At 45.0% G+C, this 21,704-nt stretch overlaps 1 protein-coding gene across 2 annotated transcripts in view; it reads right to left on the reverse strand.

Moving 5' to 3' along the window:
• Window positions 1–18,794, reverse strand: part of LOC131274000 (C-type lectin domain family 4 member F-like) — a 33,821-nt gene extending 15,027 nt beyond the window's left edge. The window contains exon 1 of one of the 2 annotated variants that reach the window (XM_058278834.2): window positions 18,432–18,794. The gene's annotated coding sequence lies outside the window, so the exon portion shown is untranslated. The remainder of the gene's footprint in view (window positions 1–18,431) is intronic. The other variant, XM_071208897.1, reaches the window with a different exon arrangement.
• Window positions 18,795–21,704: the final 2,910 nt, after the last annotated feature.

Below are 21,704 nucleotides of genomic sequence, written 5' to 3' on the forward strand. Positions count from 1 at the left end.
GCTGATAAAGACAGAACCTGGTCACAGAAGAACAGGCAGTGAATCAACACAGAGACAGACAACTGGGAAGGTGAAGGGGGGCGGGGGGAAGGGGAAATAAATAAATAAAATAAATCTTGGAAAAAAAAAAGGAACTTCCCTCCAAACTTCACACCTGTACACAAACACTAACTCAAAATGAAAATTTAACCTAAACTTTAAAATCTTTAGAAGAAAATGGGAGAATATCTTCATGACCTTGGGTAAGGCAAGCAGATTGAGAGAAGATATTTGCAAATCACACATTTGATGAAGGACTTGTGTCTAGAATACATAAAGAACTCTCAATATTCAACAAAAGAACACACCCATTTTTTAATTAGACAAGAGTTTGAACAGATAAATCTTTTTTCGATGAAGTATTTAACTACATGAAATAAAATGCTCAAAATCATTAGTAATTAGAGAAATGCAAACTAAAACTACTGTGAGATATCACTACATACCTACTTATTAGCCTGGCTGAAATGAAAAAGACCCATCACCCCAAGTGTTGAAAAGGATGTGAAAGAGAAGGAAGGGGTCGGAGGCGGCGGAGCAGCGACGGCCCTGGACGCCCGCGCTCCTTGGCCTTGGCCCCGCGCCACCGCTCCAGCGCCAACTGCACGTCCTGGGTCGCCGAGTAGTCGCCGAGGGCAGACACCTGAGCTGGCAGGTGGCAGCCAGCTGGGCAGCGGCCCGAACTGCTCCCGCAGCACGTCCTGCAGCACCTCGGCCAGAGGCCGGGCCCGCCCTGAATCACCCCCGCTCGGGGCGGGGCCCGCCCCCCACAGCCTCTGCCCTGCTGGGTCAGAAGAGAGGCCGGGCTCATGGAAAATTGGGCAGCTTGGGTTAAGGGCAGAAATCCGTGTTTTTGTTTTTGTTTTTTAAGATTTTTATTTATTTATTTTATTTATTTATCTATTACCCTCCTTGCGGCTTGTTCCATTCTTTTGCTGTCTCCACTCTGTGGCCATTCACTGCGCGTCTTTTGTTTTTTCTGTATATGCTTGTCTCCCTCTGCTGCTCCTCTTGCTGCCCCAGCTCTCTGCGGCCCCCAGGCAGGCAGATCTCCAGCGCACAGGCCAGCTCGCCCTCACACGGAGGCCCTGATGGACATGAACCCGGGGACTCCCATATGCTAGGTGGGAGCCCAACTAGTTGAGCCACAGCCGCTTCCCAGCTTTGCCTTTTTCTATGTCTTCCTAGCTGCTTGAGAGGGAAATGAGAAGACCTTGAGGCAGGTGTCATTTTAAACAGAGTTCCCCTAGGAGGGACTTTAAATGATACTTTTTTTTTTCATTTAAAGCTAAGAAAGGGAGAATTAAGCAGGCAGCAAGAAGTAACACCCTGAGAAGCAGATTTGATTCAACTGATAGAGCATCCGCCTCCCATATGGGAGGTCCAGGGTTCAAACCCAGGGCCTCCTGACCCATGTGGTCAGCTGGCTCACACGCAGTGCTGATGTGTGCAAGGAGTGCCGTGCCACACAGGGATGTCCCCCACGTAGGGGAGTCCCACGCAAAGGAGTGCGCCTCTCAATGAGAGCTGACCCACGCGAAAACAGTGCAGCCTACCCAGGAGTGACACCATACACACAGAGAGCTGATGCAACAAAATGATGCAACAAAAAGAGACACAGTTTCCCAGTGCCAGAGGATAATGCAAGCACACACAGAAAAACACACAGCCAATGGACAAAGAGAGCAGACAATGAGGGTGTGGCTAAGTCACTGTGGTTGAGGGAAATAACCCCCCATTTGGCTAAGTCACTGTGGTTGTGTTTCTGCTTCAGGTAGCTGGATGCAATCTTTAACCAACATAGAGTGTTAGACAAAAATTACCCTGTTCAATATGTTTGGCAATTAATGGGGTAAACACAAATCTTCATTAGAGGACCTCTGCAAGCCTTTTTATCTGAGATGCTCAGTGACAGTCCAAGAGAAGGGTACAGTGTTGCCCAATTTCTTTTGACTATGGAAGCTTTTATTTCACATTACATTTCTTGGGACCAGTGTCCTACCAAATATATTTTGGGGAACAGTGTTTTGAGTGCTTTGTCCAGCTCTCTCTCCTGGGCCCAGTGAAACAACATGTCTTTGTAGGACATAAGCATAAGTTCTTAGTAAAAGTTTTAATGTAAAACTTGATCGCAGACTCTTAAAATCATTTTAACTTTTTCCAGCCCAGGGATGAGAACTTGGGTCAGCACCAAGGTCTGGTTGCCCAGAGAGCCTGTGTCTTCCCCACCCATCTCCTCTGCCAAATCTTATTCTTTCTTTCTCTTTACCGTGAAAACAAATAACATCTTAAATTCTGACATTAAACAAGGGAGAAATTGACATTAGAAAGAAAAGCCCTGAAGAGGCACTTTTCAGAAACCCTGCATTTGGCATTAGTTACCTGCCTGGCCTGGGGTCAGAGCCCTGTGCCTTGGTGCATGGAGAGTTCTAACTGAGAGGACTGATTCTTTAGATAGGGCTGTGCTAGAAATTACTAAGACAAAAATGAGTGTAACTCTCTCTTACCCTTAAGAGAAACTTACATATAGCTTTAGGTAAATTATTCACATTATAAAAGATGTCTTTAAGAACAAATTTACTAAAGATTTCCTTTAAGTAAACAGCATCAAGTTTTTCCTTAACCTGCTCTTCTCCAACCTAAACCCAAGTGTCTTTAAACTTTCTTCATACGAACTAGTTTCTACCTGCTTGACCATTTAGGATGCTTATTCCTGAGCCCCTGGCATTTCTCATCACCTTTACAAGCATGATGACTTACAAAGACCACAATAGTCTCAGAATGGCTGAACAGAAAAGAAAATTATGATGGAAGAGGAAAACAAAATTGGAGCTTGAATGTCATTTCTCAGTATATCCCACAAATTACAGAATATGCAGTGATGTAATGAGAAATAAAAGAATCACTGCTTTTTGCAAGTAGACAGTGTCTTAGGAGGGTGCATTACAATACTGTAATTAGACATAAATACTTTTGATGTCTTAAATGCATACAGATCTTGTCAAAAAATGGTTTGAGGAAGCCACAGTGAGTATAAATTCTAACAGGCACACAATTTGGATATTTGCCTGTGAGCATTTTCAATGTAATTTGCATTTAGCAAGGACACAGATGACTTAAAATATGATACTGGCTCTCTAATCTCAAAGTATATCAATAACACTAGTGACTATTTTATTTTTAACAAAGGAGAAAAAGAAACCAAAAGAATGAATTGGGGTTAAGTCATACACCATAGGTAGGTGTTATCTAGTTATAAGTTAAAATTTATTCTTTATAGAACCCACAAATATTTATTGCCCGTGTGTTCATGTTTCTCACACAAAACAGATTAATAATAGCATCTAGTTCATGGGGTTTTTATTATTAGACTTTAAATGTATATAAATTTTAAAAATCTATCATTAGCAAACAGCTGAACATTTGGAAGTAATCAACGTCTGCCACTGCTGTGATTATGGAGCAAGTGGAAACACCAGGGGTATGTTTGGGTCACTGAGACAACAAAACTTACTGATGGATTGGATGGTAGAGTGAAGGAAAGAGAGAAACCAAGGACAACACCAAGATTTTGGCTTGAGTGACTGGGATGCTGAGGTAAGGAAAATGCAGAGAGAAGGAGCTATGAAGAAAGAAGCCAGGAGCGCTAACTGGGCCTTGTTCATCTGGTTCTGAGATGCCGACAAGATGTCCATGTGAATATGTAAAGGAGGCAGTTGGATATAAAAGTCTGCAGCCTCACAAACTCAAAGTAGGATCTAAGGATCAGCAGCAGCAACTGCGAGCTTTTTAGAAATGCAGAATTCTATTAAAACTTGACAACCCATGGACTAGAGTTCTTGGGAGATAGATCGTGGACTATTAGCATACAAAGGGAGTCTAATGCCAGATTAAATGAGCTCTCCCAGACAGAGGCTGTAGTGAAAGTAAGTGACCCTGGGCAGAGTCATTGGCCTTCCCACACCTACAGGTCTAGAGAAAGAGAAGGGAACCACAAAGATGATCAACAGCCAGTGAGGCCAAGGGAAAACCAGCAGAATGAGGTACCCCAGAAGGCAAGAGACCTGAATGTTTCAAGAAGTGGTCAATTATGTTAAATGCTGCTGATGGCGTGATTAAGGAAAAAACAGAAAAGAGGTCATTAGACATGGCAATGTAGGGGTCATCAATGACCTTAACAAGAGCAGGGGATAGAAGCCCAAGAGCAGACAGCAGGAAGAGCAATTCAGACAGTGAACAAGGGCAACTCTTTCAAGGAGTTGTGTTGGGAAGATAGAGAAATGGGACCGTAGCTGGAATTATGTAGGTAAGCAATATTAGAATATGGCTGAATGCCAATGGGAAAATTACAAGAGAGAGACGGATGGGAAGAGGGAGGGCAAGAGGAATGGAACTGATGCAGGAAGGAGCAGGACCAAGTCCTGGAGTAGTGTTTGAGAAGGTGACAAAGAAGGGGCCCAGAGCCCAGGAGGAATGATGGCCTCTGATAGAAGGCAGGCAACCTGACCCAAAGCAAGAGGTGGGAAAGCAGGGACAGATGCAGGGAGGCTGGTAGATTTAGCAGTAAGAAGATAAGGGAGCACCTGGCTCATTGCTTTAATATTTCTTAATCATGTCAAAGGCAAGAACATCAGCAGGGAGAGAGGAAATGGGAAGGGAAACAGATTTGGAGAAGAGGGATTAGTCCTTTAGGAGAGTGTGAAAGTGAACAACCTCAGAAAAGCCAGGTAGTGTGGGGTATTCAGATTCTGGGCATGGATATTATTTTTCAATCCATGTTATCCTCTATCATGTTTCATTCCTCAGGAAGTGTTCTGTTCCAAGGCATACATCCACAAATCACTAGAAAATACAGCATCTTCCCATCAATCCTCATTATTCCTATAATTATTTTATTACATTCAAGGTCACCATGAGAACAGAGCTGGACAAGGGAGTCATCTTGGAGCCACAGCAAGATGATGATGAGAAAGGATAGATGCCTTCAGTCATCGCCATGAGATTTATGGCTGAGGCTGGAAGGATACAGGAATTAGTGACATGAGAACAGATGCCTCAAGAAAGGGAGTTTTTCTCCTCTTCTTACAGTTCACAAGAACTGCTAGGAGGTCCTTCATGAGACTGATACTTTGACAAACAATACCAGATACTGTTAATTGCTTTTAATAGAGTTTTGAATGATCCCAAACTCAATAATGCCTCCTTGGGTACCTTCATTTCTGCTTGGAAACCAATCTCATTGAACAATCATGTAATGCTGTGCAGCACCCCCTAATCCAGCTATGTAAAGGCTATTTACATGATCCAAAATTCAAGCCTCTCAAGCCAGGCTCACCACGGCACCTTTTCCCTACAAGCACTGTCCTGTGGCAGCTGGCTCAACTCCCACATTCCACATGCCCTAGGACCGGGACAAGGGTACATAACCTCCTTGGGCCTTACAGCCACCTCCATCCTCTTCTCCTTCAAAAACCCCCATCATCTTGGAAGCACCCATCCTCAAACTTGAACTCCCATCACCCCTCCTTCTTCCACAGCAGCCTCAGCCACGCCTCCCCGTGGTCATATTTCCTAGATCTCGCCATCACCAAGAAGATCTCCACTTCCAAAGTCTGGATTTTGACATCCTACTTTCCCTGACCAACCCCTTCCAGCCCATGTACTCTGGCTGCTCCACTCCAGCAATTCTCCCATGCCTGAGAAACTTCCTACTCTTTCCCTTCTCTCCCCACAACCTCCACTCTTCACATCCCTCCTCATCTAACTTAAATCAAGCAGTCCTTGTAAAACACCTCTAATTCCTCTACTCCTCTCTCCCTCCACTCTTCCCACCCCACAGAGTCCTCAGCTTGGTTAATCCAACATCAACTTGCTCCCTGTCTGCATCTGAGCAGTTGGCACTTGCATACAACTGTGCTGACTGACTCACTTCAAAATTACCTCTATCCACTTCAGAGGATTTCTCATTGCCAGACAATCTGCCCTTCCCTGGTATAGACAGTTCAGGAGGACCATTTTCCACCTTCTCACCTCCTCCTCAATTCTCTTCACCCTCCTTATCCCCACTCAGCCCATGATGTCATCTCAAATCACATCATGAAAATGGCTGCAGTTGGCCACACTACCTAATCCTCTGACCCAATCCCACCAACCCACCTGAGTCAACTCAATGCTACCTCCCCAGAGAGGCCTTCCCTGGCCACCCTGCTAAAGCACCCTCCTGTAATCACTCCTTCATGTTACCTGAATATTTCTTTTTAACAGGGGTCAGTGATTAGCATGTTGCTTTGTTTGCACAGGTAGCATCTGCCTCCCTACTCCTGGCATCCAACACTGCCCCCCTCCCCCCCACAACTGGGAATAGTAACTGCACATAGGGGGTGTTTAGGAAGCTGTCTCCTTAAACCATACACAAGTGCCCGCTATACGTGATACTTTACTCATTGTTGCTAGTATATCTCAATTTTTAAAAGTTTTCATGGATATGTTTTATGGGATCTTTCTTTACCCTTCCCAGGAGAATTAACTGTAGGGCTTCTATCTGGGCCAAGTTTATTTTTGTTTAAGAAACACTTAAATAAAACTTTGTTTTTGACATTTTGCTTTTCAGCACATTAATAGGTGTTACCCTGCATGTACAGTGGCAAGGCAATCTCGTCCATTCCTTCCTCAGTGTCTACATCCTTTTTTTCTGAATTTGACTTCTAAAAAGTTTTAGATCACAGTAAAGTCACATATACAATATAGGAACACCTGTATACCAAACATCAAACCTTTTTCCCACTTCCCCAGCAATGATTTTATGATATTTTTCATTTTTAAATACCACAACTTATTTTTTACTTTCAGTTTTTCTAAATTATTATATATTCTATTTCTAAATGAAACCTGTCAATGCTATTTCATTTTCCTGGTAATTGAATTTGGCAATATATTAGGCTTCATTTTTGAGGAAGTTTTTGACTACAGAGGGGTTCAACTGTGGCACAGGAGGAGCACTGAAGTGGGTTGTCGTTGGTGGGGGTGCATGGGTGGAAGGGAGTTCTTCAGGGCATGCATATAGGGTATAGATATGTTCAGATATTCACTGGGTCTTGTCATAGTGGATAGAGTTATACATGACAACTAAAGGACTGCTGAGTTTCCATCCTGGGGAGCTCTGTTGCATTCCCCTGGGCAAGAACAACAATCCCCCAAGTGCAAGGACAAAGACAGTGAAGAAGAATGGTCCAGTGATGGGTCCTTGATACTGATGACTATGCTTATGAGCCTGTGTGCTTGAAATTTCAACTAGGCCTAGAGCTGCAGGGTGCCTAAGAATTACCTCCTGAGAGCCTCCATGTTGCTCAAATGTGGCCACTCTCTAAGCCAAATTCTGTATGTAAAGGCAGGACCTTCCCCCAAGTGTGGGACAGGACTCCTGGGGATGAGCCTCCCTGGCACCAAGGGATTACTACCATCACCAGCCTGTGATCCAACTAGAGAAAGACCTTGACTAAAAGGGGGAAATGGTAAAGAGAAATGAGTTTATATGGCTAAAAGACTTCAAAATTAGTCAGGAGGTCATCAGAGGGGTCATGCTTATGCACATCTGAGCAGGATCCCAGAGACAGTCAATAAGATACAACCCCAGGAAGTGGTGCTCCCGAGAGCTATGAGACACACAGGTTCTGTGGTCATAACAGATGACTCCATAGAGTTCACTGCCTTGCCAGTGGGTCCTTCTGCAATTTGTGCTCCGGATTGTGATGGAGTTGGACTCAGATGTATCCTCTCTACACATGCCTCATTTGTCACTTTACTGAACCTCTGACTTGCGCTGGGGTTTATGTATATGCAGGAGACTTGAATCTCTGAACTGTCCATGTGCCAGCTGGGCCCTGAGCCTCAGCAGAGTTGCAACAGCTGCTCTCCAGTTCACTGGACGTACCTAGGTCCGCTGATGGGCAGGTGAGAATGGTCAACCACAACACCAGGGAACTGAGAGTGTCTACAACTGCAAGGAGGAGAATCACATCCATCAGCCATGTGGGGTCTAAGTCTCCTCTCGATTTAGAGGTGGAGTGGGCATCACCATCCCAGGGTCCACAAGATGGAAGAATATGGATTAGAGTGGACTTGCAGGTATTCTACTGTAGAACTGTTGTGACACTAGCAATGGAAGAAATTGTACCATTGATGTGGAGACGGTGGCCATGGGAGTTACTGAGGGCAGGGAGAGGCAGGAAGAGGTGTGATATGGGGCATTTTTGGGACTTGAAGTTGTTCTGAATGGTATTGCGGGGAAAGATGCAGTACACTGTTTATCCTGCCATGACCCACTGGATGAACTGGGGAAGAGTGTGAACTACAATCCAAACTATGGTCCATGAGCTGTGGCAGCGCTCCAGGGTGTATTCACCAAATGCAACAAATGTGCCTTACTGATGAAAGGGGATGTTGACGTGGGGGGAGCAGGATTGGGGGGTCGGGAGTGGGATATATGGGAACCTCATTTTTTTAATGTAACATTTTGTGTGATCTATTTCTCCATTAAAAAAAAAGACAATAAAAATATTTTTAAAAAATATATAAATAAATAAAACCATCCCTCAAAAGAAAAAAAAATTTACAGTGGGAACAGGTATGGCTCAGGCACTTGAGCTCCTGGGGCTCCCAGTGCCTCCTGTAAAATATGAAAACAAACAACAAGCGTAACAAATTTAAAAAAAAACAATTCAGGGGAGACAATGTGGCTCAGTGGTTGACCACCAGCTTTCCACATGTGAGGTCTGAGGTCCAATCCCTGGCCCAAAATTTACAGAAAAAAAAAACACAAAAAACACAAAATTTACTAAACTAAAGGTATAAAGTTCACAAATCAGAATAAGAAAAGAAAAAAAAAAGGAATCAATATTATAGCTCATTTCCCTTCCTCCCTCCCTTTCTCCCTCTTCCCACTCTCCCTGAGGAAATAGCCCCCTCATTATGCAAACCACAGAATCCTCCAGAGAAGAACTCCAGAAGCAGCTTGAGCAGGACTCAGATGACCCAGCTCCCGCCTTCATCCCCTGAACATCACCTTTCCTTTGGCCTCTCTCCTCCACTCCCCCATCATGGCCTCCAGGGCTGCACCTGCTCCCATTCTCAGACTAAGGACACAAATACCCTTCCCCTGTCTGCTGACATTTAAAACACCAACAGACAACTAAGAAGAGATATTGTGGAATGAAGCCCATGAAAAGATGCTCAGCATCATTCAACATAGGGAAATGCAAATTAAAAATTTGCCCCACACCAAAGTGATTTAATTTGTAAAAGACAAAAACAACTAGAATTCTCATACATTGCTGATGGGGATGGAAAATGGTACATTTTGGAAAGAGTTTGGCAGTGCCTTATAAAGTTATATATACACAAAAGACAGCCCACTGCAATCCCATTCCTAGGTATTGATCCAAGAGAACTGGAATCTTACGTCCACACAAGTCTTTATGCCAATTTACACTGCAGCTCTAGTGATAATTGTCAACCACTGGAAACAACTCCAAATGTCCTTCAATGATGAGTGGTTAAATAAACTGTAGTGTATCCATACGTAATCCATACATATGGATCCATCGTTTATATGTAGTACACCCAATAGGTAATGTAGTACATCCATAGTAATCTGGATGAATCTCAAGCATTGTCCTCAGTGAAAGAAGACAGACACAAAAGCAAACACTGTATGATTCCATTATATGCCTTTCTGGAGAAGATGAAACTCTAGGGACCGGTGGCTGCAGGGGCTGGGGGTGGAGGGAGAGGATCCACGACAAAGGGGCACAGGGGAGCTGTTCTATGTCTTAACATTGGTGGAGATCATATGACTGCGTTTGTCAAAATTAATAAGACTATACTTCTAAAAAAACATGGATTGTGCTGTATGTATATCTCAATAAGCTTGCCTTAAATAAGTAAGCAAATAGAAAAGCAATCGATTTTTTTTCCTCAGGAAAGAACAAAATGATAACATGATTTTTCTGGGCTTACATCCACCTGTGCTTAAATCTCTATGTGAAGCAGAAGTGGCTCATGCAATTGGGCTCCCATCTACCATATAGGAGGTCCAGGGTTCGATACCCAGGGCCTCCTAGTGAAGGCAAGCTGGCCCTTGTGGTGAGCTGGCCCATGTGGAGAGCTGGCCTGTGCAGGAGTGCCAGCCAAGGTGGAAAGCTGATGCAGCAACATCACGCAACAAAAAGAGACACAGAGGAGAGACACTAAGAGACTCAGTAAACCAGGGAGCTGAGGTGGTACAAGAGAATAATCGCCTCTCTCCCACTCCAGAAGGCTCCACAATTGGTTCCTGGAGCCACCTATTGAGAATACAAACAGACACAGAAGAACCACAGCAAATGGACAGGGAGAACAGACAATGGAGGGAGGGGGGAGAAAGAAATAAATCTTCAAAATAAACAAACTATGAACCCAATTTGCAACACTAAAGGAAAAGCTCTTTTGCATAAACTGGAGCTAAGGATCTGTTTCATTACATTGTCAAGGTAATTACTACTTCTTGCATGTTGCACTTGCAGGATCCATAGATTTTTATCCCATTATAAATTGACTGAATAAATTTGTCCTTTAACAATATTCTCTAGGTATTTTCATTTTGTGTTTGAAATTAATTTTTAACATCATGGTTCAGGAGGAAAGTCTCCCATTTCAAGAAGACAGCAGACAATGCAAAACAGACTTTTTTGCAGCTCCATGGATTTTCTTTCATTATGGAAAGTTTTTAATTATGGAAACTTTTGAACCTATGAAAAATTAGAGAGAATACTATAATGAATCCCCAAGTACCAATCATCCAGTTTCAGATTGGTTGGAGTGTGCCAGTTTAGATGATAATTTATCTCTAATTTATCACTCCCCCAAAAAATATTCTATTGAAACAAATCCTAGACATTTCATTTTCATCTATAAATACTTTTTAAGAGGATTTTAATTCTTTGACATCCTTAATCTTGATGTCTTCAATTCAGAACCAAATATAAATTCAAGCTTCAAAACAACATTTTGACAGTCTATAACTTAAACAGAATTTTAAATATATATATATATATATATATATATATATATATATATATCAGGATCCCAAAGTCCATCTGTGGGCTTAGTGATCATTGCTAAAGTCGAAAAATTTGGCAACTTAGATGGAAACAGAGACAACCGAAGTTTCTCATGCATAGAAACTCCAGACTTACTTTCTGAACACACATCCCTTCTAGTCCAGGTGAAAACAGGCAGCTGCCACTCCCCATCATATGTGAGTTCACAGAGACTATTCCTTAGTCTCCTGGTCTAAATCAAGTGTTGGAAACCCTGACCAATATCTTCCAAAGCACTCAGGCAACAGCTACCTTCCAGGCTCCCAGGAGAAGTTCTCAGTTTCTCATTGCTCATTTTTACCCTATTCCCTCTTAGAGGACTAGCCAAACTTATTTTTACTTTGCCCCCTTCTATTCTGCTGGAGTCTCTGAAGAGAAATAATTGAACTTGTTAAGAGTTTCATGTAAACCAAATGTCATTAACCTATGAGTGAAAGGTTGAAGAAGGTGGGTCAAAGTGTCTAGACTATTCCAGATCAGAGAACGTGCTGGAGCTGACTTGACAGGTACTGCTGCTATTAGAAGACATTCATAACAGAGAAAAGTTAACTTCTGCTAGGCCTTGAATTTAAATCATGGCCATGCCAAAGGTCTGTTTTATCGCTATGCATGGCACAATTAAAAATTAATGCCCCTGGCTTCCAATTCAAGATGGCAGGCCTATTCCACCAATCCCTTATGTCTTCTGACCCTAGACCCCACAAAACTGGCCATAAGGAAAAAGAAATATATAATCCTGCGATAACAATGAAGAATTGGATCATCACTAATGGAGATGTTTCTGGAGAGTGAAAAGTAGATGGTAGGCTGGTGACCAATGTTTGAGCAGCCTCAGTTTAGATTTCAGACAAAGGATGCTGAGCCAAGGAGGCAGTTGATCTGTCTGGCAGAGCCCTGAAGATGTCTGGAACTTCAGGTCTCCTAGGGAGCAGACCAGCCCCCTGTCACACCCCCTCCCACTCCAGGGGCCTACAGTTAGGCACTGGCTGAGTGGTCTTCTCTAGAGAAGCAGCACACACTGCAGGGGGAGAACCAGAGCAGCTCGGTTGATGATGGTGCCCCAGCCTACAGCCCTTCTCAGTCAGTCACTCAGGGCACCCGAGTCTAAAACCCATTTGAACTTCACCCCATAAAGCTTTCCACTTAGTGACTGAAGGAATGAGAGACTGGAGCCCCTGAGAAGGACATGAAATCCTAGCAAGCACGTTATTTATCAGGCAGTGAACAGTAACAACCTAGTCAGATAATGAACTGTTTTCGGCTTTTAGAATCACCCACAGACAAAGCACAGAAACTCAGCCGTGCTTATGAAACAGAGTGAACACCTTCTCAACTCTGATGATGGAAAAGAAATAAATGTACAGCTAGCAGGAAGGAGCAAGCAGGCAAGGAGACGGATCAAAGTTAAGCTCAGAAATTGCAGTATTTGCATATTATTTTGAGACATTGAGTTAACTATAGCAGAATGAAAAACATAGCTAAAATAGGATGCCTGTAAATAAGGGATTGGGGGAAACGGACTTTGGCCCAGTGGTTAGGGCGTCCGTCTACCACATGGGAGGTCTGGTTCAAACCCCGGGCCTGCTTGACCCGTGTGGGCTGGCCATGCGCAGTGCTGATGCGCGCAGGGAGTGCCGCTCCACACAGGGGTGTCCCCCACGTAGAAGAGCCCCACGCGCAAGGAGTGCGCCCCATAAGGAGAGCCACCCAGCGTGAAAGAAAATGCAGCCTGCCCAGGAATGGCGCTGCCCACACTTCCCGTGCTGCTGAGGACAACAGAAGTGGACAAAGAAACAAGACGCAGCAAAAAGACACAGAAAACAGACAAGCGGGGGAGGGGAGGGGAATTAAATAAATAAAAATAAATCTTTAAAAAAAAATAAGGGTTTGGGGTGGGGCAGTGATTGTTATTTGTCATTAGAATTGTTCATTCCTATTGATTAACTGTGCACATGCATCAACTTAAAAATAAAAATTGGGGGACAGGAGAAGAAAATGCCATCTTTTAAACAATAAGAGAAAGGAAATCTCACAGTACAGTAGAGACAGCATGAAACAGGTTAAGCTGGACACTGCATAACTATGGTAACAGATGGAGCTAATTTAGGACACAAATGAGGGTATTGGAAGGATCTAAGAGAAAGGTGGTGGTAAGCAGGAAGGAAAATAAATTCTAAATAAAGGAATACTGAGACAATCAGTACAGATGCTCTGCCATCTAATACAAGGAAAGGAAGAAAGAATTGAACCCGCCTTCACTTTTCCTGTGTCTTTTCACCATGGATTTTGAAGAGTAAAACTCAACAGATTCTTATGTGAGCTCCTTGCCGTGTAGAGAAAGCAAACACAATAGAACTTATACTCGATAAAGTAACAGGGGCAGAAAACCATGCCTGCTGTTCAATGAAGTTCTATCTTCATAAAGTCGCCATGCATTTCAAAGTTTAATGGTCTATGCTGTGGACCATTCACCATGAGGTACAGCGGTGCTCAGAGATGTACTCACCAAGTGCAATGAATGTCTCATGATGATGGAGGAGGTTGTTGTTATGGGGGAAGGAGTGGGATGAGGGCAGTGGGGGTATATGGGGACTTCATATTTTTTTAATGTAATATTAAAAAAATAAATAAAGACAAAAAATACCCATTAAATAAATTAATGTTTTTTAAGAAGTTTAATAAGCTCACTTGTTCAAGAAAAATACTTCGGTGACAAATGTAATTCTGTTGACTTTTCCTTAAGATGATTCGCATTTGAGCACAAGCATTTAACTACCCCTTCCAAAATTCCACAGAAAATTGCCAAAGGAATATAAAGATAGGAATAAACTTGCCTCACTTCTTGTTATCAGGAGGGCAGCATCCACGTGAGAGAAACTGTGAGAATCGACAACTGCAACATCGGATTTTCCCACCCAGGAACGTATTCTATTTCTTGAGTAAATACTGGCACTTTATATTTTCAGTGAACACTGGCCATTTTTCAAGCTTTTCACACATGCTAGGATACGATAGTGCATGGTGTTACAGTTTCAGGTCTCTGCTCCCCTTCACTCTGCATGCCATTTCCAATATTGATTTTTTCTTTTTTGTCTTAAACACGTTTACCAGAAGTTTGTCTATTTTATTGGTTTTCCAAACGAAGCAACTTGGAGGACAAAAAGTGGGGAGAAGGCACGTGAGACAGCGGAAGGAACCCGAGGAAGGCGGGAGGCTGGCTGCACACAGTCGGGAAGGACAATGAGCCTCAGTCTGTGCCCAGGACAGAGCGTGAAGGAAGAGGTAACGCAGGAGAGGTGGGTGAGGAGCTGGAGTTTTATCCGTAGGGGAGTGGAGGGACAGATTAGATTTTTTTTCAGGAAGACCACTCTGGGGGGAGGGAGGTCAGGCTAGAAGCAGGGAGGAGACCTGGTCTGCTCTGGAGCTGCTCTCTACCAGCCATCCCCGCCTCAAGCTTGTCTAAAACTGGCCACTGTCCTGCACAACCTCTTTCCCTCAGCTGTGCTGTTGCATCAGCCACAGTCAGACCAGCTGAGCTGAGGGAACCAGCAAAGGGCTCCGAAGGCTTATGATGAATTTGATAAAAGTAGTCATCATGGAGCAGTTAAAGTCATAACCCTGAGCAAGACAAATTACAATTCCAATTTCATGAAGTTTAAAAGAATCAAGTCTGATCTACAGAGCACAAAACTACAAATGCAAGGAAATGATGACCATAAAAGGCAGGCAGGTGGAGGCTTGAAAACAGGAACTCAGTTACATGCACGCCCATGTTCACAGCGGCATTATTCACCACAGCCAACAGGGGAGCCAGTGTCCAAAGATGAACAGAGACCCGAGCTCCAGCCCTACAAGCTATTATTCAACCATAAGAAGTAGTGGAGCTGCCACATGCCACAACGTGAATGAACCTTGAAATCATTACGCTCACTGAAATAGGCCAGGCACAAAAGGACAGATATTGCATGATTCCATTTAAATGAAATATCTGGAATAAGCAAATGCATAGAGAAAAATTTAATTAAAGGTTACCAGGAGCTGAGGGGAAGGGGCAATGGGAATTACTACTAATGGGTAAAGAATTTGTTTGGGCTGATGAAAAGGTTTTGGAAATGTTGGTAGATATGGAGGGTAATATACTGTAAATATAATTAATGCCACTGAATTATACACCTTAAAATGTATGATGTACTTAATGCAGTAAAAATGACCTTAAAATGGCAAAATTTATATTACATGTTACCACAAAAAAAGACAAAAAGGTAGTCTAGTGTTTCACCTTGTAATACTCTGAGCTGTACATGTTTCATGCATTTTTCTATGTATATTATACCATACATTTTAAAATTTTTTTAAAGAAAATAGGCACTAGAAGGGAAAAATCTTTTGTGGACTTTCATATACTGATTTTACAGATATTGCCAACAAACTTCTTTTCTGTAATACAAAACGCCAGAAGAGGAAAAAAAAAATTGCAGATGCAAAGGTTTAGATGAAGAATTATATGTCTCAAGATAATGGTATTACAGTGTGAGAATAATATAAAGTTTATACACATGCAAGAACTAAGAAAATGTCCTGCTTTTCCTGAAAAAAAAAATGCAATTAATCAAGGAATTAGTAAAAAAAAAAAAAAAAAGATTAAGCATCGGATATGGATTGAGTGCTGTAGCCCATATAAAACTCAGTCTAAATAGCAGCTGATAATACGGTTATGAAACATAAATATGTCAAAAATAATTCTGGAAAGCAAAAGCATATACTGCTTAAAAAAAAACAAAAACAAAAAACCTGGGTCTAGGAGTCGAGAAGGGGAAGTGGATTTGGCCCAATGGATAGGGTGTCCAACCACCACACAGGAGGTCCAAGGTTCAAACCCAGGCCTCCTGACCCATGTGGTGAGCTGGCACACACGCAGTGCTGATGCCCACAGGAGTGCCGTGCCACACAGGGGTGCCCTTCACGTAGGGGAGCCCCACGTGCAAGGAGTGCACCCCGTAAGGAGAGCCGCCCAGTGCAAAACAAAGCACAGCCTGCCCAAGAATGGTGCCGCACACATGGAGAACTGACACAGCAGGATGACACAATAAAAAGGAACACAGACTCACGGTGGCGATGGTAACGATAGAAGTGGTCACAGAAGAATACACAGGGAATTGACACAGAGAACAGACAACTGGGGGGAGGGGGAGAAGGGGAGAAAAAGAAATAAAAAACAAAATCTTTACAAAAAAATAGTTGAGGATTGCTAGTTCCAGTACTATGGTAATTCTTACAGCAAATATTTTTAAAGATATATTTATTTATTTATTCCCCCCTGCCCCCCATTGTGTGTTCTCTGTGTCTATTTGCTGCGTCTTCTTTGTTTGCTTCTGTGTTTCTTTTTGTTGTGTCAGCTCTCCATGTGTGGGGCACCATTCCTGGGCAGGCTGTACTTTCTTTCGCACTGGGCGGCTCTCCTTCCGGGGTGCACTCCGTGCGCATGGGGCTCTCCTACGTGTGGGACACCCCTGCGTGGCAGGGCACTCTTTGCCCGCTTTAGCACTGCACATAGGCCAGCTCCACACGGGTCAAGGAGGCCCTGGGGTTTGAACAGCAGACCTCCTATGTGGTAGACAGACGCCCTAACCACTGGGCCAAGTCTGCTGCCCTCTTACAGCAAATTTGCTCCAAGCCTAGAAACTACATGTGGTATGTCATTTCAGTCATTTGTGTGTATTGTGTATGTGACAAGCCCTTTCTGAGAGAGCTACGCAACCTAGTATCTAAGAACCAATGTAGATTTATGGATTTTGGACCAGAGATGGTCTCTCTTCAGAGGTTTTCCAAATATGTAGACATCCTAGTAGACACTTTGCTTTTACTTGTGCCCTATTTGGAGGGGGAATGGAGACTGGGGGCAGTGAGGAGGGATCCTGGTCAAGCATTGAGAAGAGTCTGCTCACATTACAAAAACGAAGGCAAGGCATCATAAAGTAAAACTATTAACGAATAACTTACACCCCTTTAAAAAATCTCTAGTATTCATTATTTATATGCTAGTGGGAAGAGATACTTCCAAGTCTGAAATTCCACAATTAGTTTCTTTATCTATATCACTTCAAATGTCGACCAAATACTTTCCCTTAAAACAATTTCAAAATCCCATAATGAGAACACCTCACGCTGCACAAGTTAAACATTTCATATCCTCCAACCTGAGAAGAGCTGAGTGCACCCCCAGTGCATTTGCTTCTGTCGGGAGGCCAGACCAGCGCTCCTTAGGGGTTAGTCAGAAGACACAGGATGTCCATTTATAAAACTGATATTTGGTTTCTCTTATTTATTAGACTCATTTGAGTTAGTTAAATCTTAGACGACAAACTGCAAGAGGAGGGAGGAGTGGGTGTAAAGAAACAGATGGGTAATAGTCATGTTGTAGATAAACGAGAGTTTTTGGAAGAATTGGATAGGGTGTGGGCTGGAGCTTTTTTCATTTTTAGGGGATGGAGATTAGGGGTGAGAAGAAAAAAGGCAAGACAGTAGGCCAGACCAGAGCGCCTGCTCAGCACCCTAACGCTGCCTGCCCTTCCCATCCCCCTCCTGCCCCCACCCCAACACCAGGTACTGAGGTCTGGATATGAAAACCAGCAGACGTGGACCCAGACACCCCGCTGCCTCCCTGGGTGGAGGAGGGGAGGGAGGCAGGGAAACTGAGGAAAGGAGACGGAAGGTAAGATCAACAGACTGTCAAGACCTCTTCAGGTACCTTGGGGTTTTTTGTTTCCCTCCAAAGTGGTTGAGGTGCACAAAAATTCAAACCCACCCGGGCCAGGTCGCCTGCCAGCTCCCTTTATCAAAATGCTGGCGGCTGCAGACCTCACACCTGCTCACCAACAGCTGCAACCACGCTGCGGATGCCCACCCGGCCCCAAGGGAGCGCGCCCAGGGCGGCGGCCAACAGGAAGGCAGGGAACCCAGAGGAAAGCCCGACCTGGCAGACTTCGTTCTCCTGACAAACCGGCCCACAGCCCCCCATGCGGAGACCAGCGCCTGGCAGCCCCGATTTCCGAAAAATCCTCCAATGTTACACCAACAGAAATCGGTAGGTGTGAAATACATACCCAGCCACTAGGAAGGGCTGCAGCGCAGATGCCAACAAAAAGAGACAGGGCACTCCTCTATCTGCACCCCGCAGCTCTGGGAAGGGGAGGGATGCTGGAAGGCTCGGGAATTCCATGAAAATTAACAAAACCAAGGCAAGCCTAAGATTCTTACCTCCTGCGCGGCATCGCATCCATCTCTGGTCTTCCCTGTAGGATTCTCCTCTAAGTCAGCTGAATAAATGCACCCAGCTAACCTGCAGCACAATATTTCCTACCCCTCCTGCAGTCCCGCGCTGGTCAGAGCGGCCGAAAGGGTTTCTCTACCCACATCTGCCTGAAATCCCCCAGCCATTCGCTGATTCTTCGGGTCAGTGGGGATCACAGACAACAGAGGCTGCTGCTCCTTGACAAAGTATTCCTTCCAGCACCTCCCTTACAGCGCTGCCATCAGAACTAAATCCATCTCCCACCCCGGGCTGCAAGGACGCGCGCTCCTCCCCCGTGCGCGCTGACAGCAGCCCGGGCCCCGGCGCCCGCACAGCCCCCTCTAGCGGCCGCGGGGCGGGCGCTGGGAGGGCGGGGGCTGCAGTGCCCGCCCCGGCGCTGCTGCAGTCCCGGGCCCCCGCGGGCAGCTCCCCTGCAATCACGCCCACCTTCACCCACTAGGGAGCCCCTCACAGCAGTCGAGAGCTAATAGCAGTAACTTACCAGCGGGAAATCTGAATCCTCCCTGGGGTGAGAAATGAAGCCTCACTTAGAATGTTTTTGTCCAGGAAGTAGGTACATCTTCCCCTGAGAAGTAACGCTGTTAGTGATTTTTATAGGAACTATTGGACAATTTAAGTTCAAAGCCAAGATTACCCCTATACTAATTCTGATTCCATTTCCAACTAGGACAAAACTCTTTGTCTTGCTGAGCCCTCTGGGGTTATGGGACTTGTCCAGCTCCCTAAATTCTAGTTACTAACTCCCCTCACCCCTTCATCCTCGCTGACCTCCCACTCCTCAGGAAAAGGTGTGAGTGAGGAGGAAACTGGATGCGGAGCCAGGACGCCTGTTGCAGTCCGAGTCCTGCCATTAATTCAATGTGTGACCTTGATAAAGCCAGGACCTCTCTGGGTCTCATCTTCAACCGGAAAATTATAATGTACCTAAAAAGGCAGCTTCGGGGTCTAATACTTGCTGGCAGTGTTTCTCAAGAGTGCACTCGAGGAGCAGGACATCAGTGGGTACGTTGGATGTTAGACCCCCAGGCCCTCTACCAGCTCCTCATATTCCCCTCAGTCAACATTCCCTCTAAGTGGCTGGAAGGCTGTGTCTGCAGGGCAAGCCCCCGTCATGGCCCCCAGATCGTCGCCCCCCAAGGATCTGAACTACCACAGCCCTCAGACCCCACCATGGGGCCTGCCCGAGCTCAGTCTCTGGAGTGAGCCCAGGAACTGAAGTTTGGAAACAAGCAGCCCACGTGACCCCTTTGCACACTTACCAAGAGAACCCACCACAAGGGCCCCAGAACCACCAGCAGGTGGTCCCTGGCCAGTGCCAGGGAAAGCTCCTTCCTGCTCTAGCGTCCTCACGTCCACTCCTGCACCTTCACCCCCCACCCAGGGCTTCCCACTCATTCCCATTCCTTCTCCAGAAGCACCGAGTCCACTAGCCCTTGCCCATTCTGCTGTCAAAACCTGCTAGAAGAGTCAGGCAAACTCGGCTCCCCCCTGAGGCTCCCATCTGTGCAAAGCTACGAGGTGACGTGTCTGAGACCCTTCACGGGGCTGTGGCACTGTTAGTGCCAGCGAGCAACAGCAGGGGGAAGGCAGGGCCCAGGAGGCACAGGTAATCAAAGCGCAATCACAAAATGAGCCCCTAAATGAGGAGTTTTCATTTAGTCCAGAAATACCAGGTCTGAGACTGCATGGTCACACACCTTCAGATGTCCTCCCTGGTGCATGCAGGGCTCAAGTCACAAGCCGCTGGTGGCTCCTGGTGTTTTTCTGAGGCTTTCCCTGCATTTCTACTCATTTAACCCACACAAGAGCTCTGAGGGGGTTACTATTATTCCCATTTTTCAGGGGAAGAATCTGTGGACAGAGGTTTGGTAACTCATCCAAGGTCACACTAGTGGGTGGCCCAGCCAGGATTCACTCAGGGGCCCTGGTTCCAGAGCATTCCATGGCATGGCCTCTCAGAGACAAGAGCAAAGCTGCTCTAGGTTATCTCATTTCTACATGCTGCTGTGTTTCAGATTTAAGGCTGCTACCCTAAGATTTTATTAAATGTGATTTTTAAACAAAAGCAGTGTAACACACTGGCAACACCACACTTTTCTATAAAGGAAAATGAGGGGCAAAGGGGGGTGGGGGTGGAGGAGGGAATAACTGTCCTCTAACAGAACCAGGTATAAAAAAACTGCATCCAGGGACGCCTATGTGGCTCAAGTGATAAGACCACTGCCTACCATAAAGGAGGACCCAGGTTCACTCCCTGGGACCTCCTGGTGAAAAGAGAAAGCGTGCCTGCGGCCAGCCGAGTGCCTGCCCTACTGGGTCACGCAGCAAGACGACACAACCAGAGAGAGACAAAGGGGAGAGTCAAAGTAAAGTGCAGCAGAGACCAGGAATTGAGGTGGCACAATTGACAGGGAACCACTCTCTACATCAGAGGTCCCCAGGATCGAATTCTTCTGAATCCTAGAGAAAGATGAGAAGAGAGCAAAGAGGAAATCGATGCACAAGATCACACAGCGAATGGAAACAGAAACAGCAGGGTGAGGGTGGGCGTGGGTAAAAATCCTAAAAAAAAAAAAAAAAAGTCCATCCAAATGCTAATACATACCACAAAATGGGTGAACACCAAAGACATGTTGAGTGAAACAAGCCAGACACTAGAGGACATACTGTACAGTCACTCCCAAAATAACTAGACTACACATTCACATGGAACAATGACAGGCTACCAGAGGCGGGAGTGGGGAATGGGTTGCTAATCCCTAGCACACAGCTGCTGGGTAGGGGGAGGGAAGGTTTGGTGATGGATGGTGGTGGCAGCAGCACACTGTGCAGTTACTACCTGCGAGTTATATACGCAGAAGTGGTTCAGATGAGAAGTGTTATATGAAATGGCACGAAGTTTTAAAGTGTCTAGCTCCTCCCAGACACCACCTGATTACAGGTGCTGAGAAAGTGGCACAAGTCCATGTCCTTTGGAATTTTTCATCTGTGAGACAAGAAACAAGACTTCTTTCTTCTTTGTATTAGTTTTCACACCAATAGCCTATCAGAAATTCTTCCTTGAAGGTCCCATGCCCTCCCCCCGACACACACACATCCACCCAATTCCAATCTCACCTTGAAATTCAATGAGAACCATCACTGTTTGGCCCCACAGTCTATCCCTGTAAGACCATGAAGATTCAGAGCTCCTACAGCAGAAAGTGTGAGAGGCCTGG

The sequence above is a fragment of the Dasypus novemcinctus genome, chromosome 17, assembly GCF_030445035.2.
Source record: "Dasypus novemcinctus isolate mDasNov1 chromosome 17, mDasNov1.1.hap2, whole genome shotgun sequence".
NCBI classification, from domain to species: Eukaryota; Metazoa; Chordata; class Mammalia; order Cingulata; family Dasypodidae; genus Dasypus; species Dasypus novemcinctus.